Here is a 6,310-nt window from a genome sequence, read left to right as displayed (position 1 = left end):
GCACGTCCGCATGTATCCCGTGCCACCCAACGTGCTCTAGAAGGTGTAAGTCAACTACCCTGGCCAGCAAGATCTCCGGATCTGTCCCCCATTGAGCATGTTTGGGACTGGATGAAGCGTCGTCTCACGCGGTCTGCACGTCCAGCACGAACGCTGGTCCAACTGAGGCGCCAGGTGGAAATGGCATGGCAAGCCGTTCCACAGGACTACATCCAGCATCTCTACGATCGTCTCCATGGGAGAATAGCAGCCTGCATTGCTGCGAAAGGTGGATATACACTGTACTAGTGCCGACATTGTGCATGCTCTGTTGCCTGTGTCTATGTGCCTGTGGTTCTGTCAGTGTGATCATGTGATGTATCTGACCCCAGGAATGTGTCAATAAAGTTTCCCCTTCCTGGGACAATGAATTCACGGTGTTCTTATTTCAATTTCCAGGAGTGTATATGGAAGAGATTCCGTCGGTGGTGTCTGTGTGCTCGATTCCATGTCTTTTAACACGACTCACATTCGTTTGTCTCTTCAGTTGGACTCTGCGAAGGCAGGTAAGCTGAGATCAGAATATCCTTACGTTCTTCTCACGATGTCTCGTCTCGTGCACAGTGGCCAGCTCGTCATCCGATATGAATCCAAAAAGAATATTTACAATGCTCTCTGGAACCAGGTTTCTTCTCAAGGCCACAGAAGCCTTTTGGCGTGGTCAGAGGAACTTTGAATTAATATTGCTATTCAGCTCCTGTGGTGTCCATGGGCATCATCTTTAACGTTGTTGCATACATTGCTGTTTAGTCTCTAGAATAATCAATAATCAGCCTCTGAATTGAAGTTACTTCGGTTACACCAGTTTGACTCATCTAAGTTTGTCAAACTTCGATATTTTTTGTTAAGATACGCTTTCTTCATCTGGAACTGCGTTTTGAAGTTTCATTTATTCACTGTCACTTGTGGTACAATGTGCTAATCTAGCATAAAGTCTGTGGTTTTTCCTTTATTTATAGCGACCACTGAAACCGCCATACGCTTTTAACGCCATGGATTTAGCAAATCAGTTCAAAGTATGGTACAAGAAGTAAAAGAGTTATATATGCAAAATTTTAGAGTTTTTAGTGGCGATTAAAAAAACTGTATGAAATTCTACATCGGATAAACAATACGAAACATCAACACTATATTCAACCAACTTTCTACCTACATCTTAAAAATGGAAACCACAAAGAACACCACACTGAAAACACGGTACAACTTTTACACGAAATATCTAAAGGACGTAGTATGAATATCTTGGAAGAATCAGAAATATACACACATGCGAGAAATTTCCCCAACTATTTTCTCAGTGAATAAACTGACGTGAAACAAGCCCCACTTAGGAGAATTTATTGAAATTTTCTGCCACGTGAAAGGATGAACACATGACATCACAGATAACACATACAGAAAAATTTTCGGCCAAATAATATCTATGAAAGAAAAACACCAACCCTTACTCCTAAGCATGAAAAATCGGTAAACAGCGTCTGAGGATTCCAACTGCGATATAATAATTACGAAAAATTTCACATTATGATAATATTATTTCATAAAACACAGCTCACAGTCGGCCCCTGGATGTCATATGATCGTCAGTCCCACATAGACGTAAGTAAAAACGTAGATTTAAAAAATGACGTTACTAATCATAAGCAAGACATAAAATCTACTAATCACGTCAAAAGGTGCACTTCAAATGGCATTGGAAGCTGAAACAGGTAGGCTTGTGCAGAAATCTCTAAATACGATCAAATAAGGATTTCATTGCAGTTACTGGAATTGACTAATAACACATCTAAATTTGAAACATTGTTTATGCGTGAAGTATTGCGTCGGAAGTAAAGGAGACCTTTAGAATTTCTACTCATACTCGACCCCGGACATTTGCTACCTGCGGGCAGTATGTTTACGTGCTGAGCCATCCTAGAGTGTTTAATAGTCCAAGTCAAAGATTTAATCTGGAGGTTCGCTCCGCTACTCAAATTACAACAGCGTTGTCTGTGAAAGGTCAGTGTCCGTACCAGCACACACCTTTGCGCCGCAGCGTACACTCTGAGCCACAGTGAAAGATTCGGGCAACGTTTGCTCACTTACGTGTAACTTTAGTGTTGTGGTTATTACAATGCACAGCTCGCATTTGCTTTTGGGGAGAGCGGTTGTGACGTAACCATTAAACACATTCGCGTGTATTTGGAGGGTAGTCTGTTTGAATGTTATCCGAGGAGTACTTTTTTAAATTTAGTGCATCCCTTCCCTTACCTTCATTTTCTTCTGTCAGGTCATGTTAAGTGGCTGGGAACGTAATATGTTTTGAAATAAGAAGAGTGAGTATAAATGAAATAGCGGTTTAAGAAAATCATGTGTGCAGTGCGAGGGTCAACATGTGAACGAAATATCCCACGGAAATCAGATGCAAACGTTAATTATACAATTTTTATGTAAACTAATTTGCCTAAGGCGCAAGATAACCCTATGACAAATTTCACCCACTGCGACAACCGTGTTCTAAAAGTAACATTTTGTATCGGTGTAGCAGAAGGAAAAATTCCTTATCAGCGTTAAAAATTACCTCCGAGCTCACGGAGACGAGATGATAGAGTGTCGATATCATTTCATGCCAGAAACAAGTTAACACATTTTCTAGATGAATTCCACATTTATTTTTTGTTTACTTGCGTCCCGAGTCTTGCAGTATTTTATAAACAACATTTCCGCCTGCACTGTTATTACTGAATTTATTTACGCTCGTGAATTCGGCTGCTGTAGCATTCTAAAAAACTCACTATAAAGTGCTACGTCCTTTCCCACAGATGACAAGGATCATGCTTTATTATTCATGTTACGTGGAATATGTGAATATGACTGAAACGAGGGCAATATCTTCTTAAGAGGAATCAAAATACATTCGTGTACTTTGTGACGAGCTGTTACTTGAGAATGACACCAACATACGTAACGATCGGAAGTAAATACATGTAATAATAGCCTAGGCGATATATCGGGTGGGTATAATTAAAGTGCAGCTACTCACTCACGGAGGTCTATTGTGGGCTGTAATTATCGTATGGCAGCAAAACTTGGTAGACATGCTAATGCGGTAATGTGGAACCGATTTACTCTGGAAAACAATTAGTTCCAATTTCGGTCACCAGGTGCAAATATGGAGCTGTACAGCAACACGTCGACGTCGCCGGTGCACGTATTGAACAGATTGTGTAAGCACGATTAATAATAAAATCAACATCATGCTTTTCGCACTTGTCTAACTTTTTTGCCCACGTCTCGCACATATGAAAACATTTCTATACGTCTTTCTCGAATTCACAATTCGAAATTGGAACTAACTCTTTTCACCGTAAATCGGTTCCGCATTTAACTCATTATAATATTTACGAAGTATCGCTACCATACGATAATCACAACCCACGATGGATCTCAGAGTAGCTGCACTTTCATTAGAACCACCCAGTATGTTGTCGTTTGTGACATTTTCTTTAGTTACTAAAGTGCTTTTATCTTTATGGATGACTCTCGAAGTGGGCATCGTTTGCTCCTTTTCTGTTTTCTTTTGAGTGGAACTCTGGTAGATTCTGTTTCAAAGCCATGTCTCGTGAATTGTTACATAATACAGCCAGGAAAATTAGTTCAAAAACTGCTCGTATTACACTTAGGGGCTTCAAATAATAAGTTACAGAGGTCGTCACACTCGAAGACTATTGCGTAAGAATAGTGGCGCTTTGTCATAAGACAGTACATATTCTGTGTGACCTGAAGATTGGGTTCTGCTGCGTCACGGATAAGAGATGCATTACGGTGTAAGAGTGAAATACCATGGCAACAGGAAACGTAGTCTAAAAGTGATGATGAGGTCCCATACTCAGAGGATCGTAGGGGACGATGCGGGAGACCCGCAATGCCGCCTAGGCAAGGTCCTAGCCGAGATGGTTTGCCATTCCCTTCCTCCGACTGGAATGGCGATGAATGATGATGATGAAGACGACACAACACCCAGTCATCTCGAGGCAGGGAAAATCCCTGACCTCGCTGGGTATCGAACCCGGAACCCCGCACGAGGAAAGCGAGAACGCTACTGCAAGACCACGAGCTGCGGACCGAAAACTGAAGTACGCGAGACAATACGATTCTTGCACACAAAACGTCTCAATTGCGCACAGATTTACCGCAAAAATCTGGCGGTATATGAATCAAATGAAATGTCGCTTCCAACTGTAGTGTATAGATGCCAACAATTTGAACAAGGCCTATAGGCCACGGGTGATGTTCATCGGGAATCGGGATTCTGCACCTTTTGATTTCCATATTTTCGGTAACATGAAAGAACATCATGGGGGAAAGTGATTATCAACGGTGAGGACGTCCACACAGCAGTTGCCGAATGACTCCGTGACGAAGGAGCGAATTTTTATCGTCGAGAAGCTGAACGACTGATACAGCGCTCCGACTGTTATTAACGAGGACTTCGTGAATATGGCGAAAAATAGTGACATGCATCTGTCTCACTTTGACGTGTATTGCAGTATTAAATAAAAGTTATTTAGCTTGCCATAATAATGTGTAGCTTACTTTTTGAAGTCTCCCCGTAGAAGGACCGAGTGCAAATCGTCGTCAAGCAATGATAATGACTGACTTGTTTCTGTCAATCATTTGAACTAGCGCTGGGAGTCCTTCCAAAAGGTTCTCGTCCATTCCACACCACACCCTTGACCAACAGGGATAGTGCTTCTTCCTACAGACCAGGCGCGAAACTTCATTAAATACAGGCAAATTCCGCAAAACCATACTTATGTCACAGACCGTAACTTGTACTGTTGTATGATGACAACCCTATTGATCCGATACGTTGCCATAGCGACTCTTTCAAAGATTTCAGCCCGCATCTCGTGGTCGTGCGGTAGCGTTCTCGCTTCCCACGCCCGGGTTCCCGGGTTCGATTCCCGGCGGGGTCAGGGATTTTCTCTGCCTCGTGATGGCTGGGTGTTGTGTGTTGTCCTTAGGTTAGTTAGGTTTAAGTAGTTCTAGGTTCTAGGGGACTTATGACCACAGCAGTTGAGTCCCATAGTGCTCAGAGCCATTTGAACCATTTGAACCATCAAAGATTTCACATCATTATCACATCAGCATTTCGCTGCCCTGTATTTACCTTCAACACCATGGCAGCAAAGAATTAAGTGCAGTGTGTGTAAAGAGAACGTACTACAAACCTACACCTGTGGAAGGAAAAAACTGAAAAAATCAACAGACGTGATGTAGAAACACTCTTTTCCCGGGTCACTGACCGAGTTTTGTAAATACAGTACTTAAAGCCCAGCGGCGTAGACGGAGTGCAAACGAAAACTTAAGCATGAAAACGTTGATGGCGTAAAAACTGCATTTGAGTTAGGAAAATAGTGTTCTGTTAGTTTGAGCATAGTACTGGCAAGTGAACACTGCACACGTCAGTTTTAACTAAATTTGAGCGAGGACCGTATTGTCAACATATAGGAGGCCAGACTGTACGTACGAAGAACTGCGTACCACGTCGGACATGATATGTCGGCTGTTTTTCAGTGTTCGTGGAGGCAGCTCTAAGATGATTGACTGCTTGTCTCTCTGGTTCCATGTTTCAGCAGCATACTGATGTGCAGACGCCACCGAGCAGGCTTGCAGGGAACACAACGCGACCTGATGTGCCATTCGCATGCAAGCTGTAAGCTCTCAGCAGTCAGAGAAAGGAGGAGGAGGAGGAGGAGGAGGAATGGCTGCCAGTGAGGGGCTATAAACTGCACTCGGTGGAGCTAACCCTCAGCCGCGGCGTAAGTCATAGCAGTCACTCCTACGCAACGAAGTCACTCTGAACCGCCTCCAATTAGGACACTAACTCATGACTTCACACTCCGATTTGCCTTCTATTTCAGTTGATTACCAGACGATTGTGGTACAACTATTAACATTTTGTGTACTGTCTGAAATACTGCTTAAGCTCTAAGACTTGACGTTTTAGTGTGGTACAGATCATCTAGCTCATTCTTTTTAATCCAGCCAGCCACGTTTAATCTGTTGTACAATTTTAGAACATTCCATTCAATTTCTTTTCCTTATCGTAAGTTTGAGCTACTAATGACAAACATGATTTTAGTATGCATCTCTCTCTCTCTCTCTCTCTCTCTCTCTCTCTCTCTCTCTCTCTCTCTCTCTCTCTTTCTCTCTCTCTCACACACACACACACACACGCACACAACCACAGAGAGTGTGTGTGTGTGTGTGTGTGTGTGTGTGTGTG

The sequence above is a fragment of the Schistocerca cancellata genome, chromosome 4 (genome assembly GCF_023864275.1).
Source record: "Schistocerca cancellata isolate TAMUIC-IGC-003103 chromosome 4, iqSchCanc2.1, whole genome shotgun sequence".
Lineage (NCBI taxonomy): Eukaryota > Metazoa > Arthropoda > Insecta > Orthoptera > Acrididae > Schistocerca > Schistocerca cancellata.
This window is presented reverse-complemented; position numbering follows the sequence as displayed.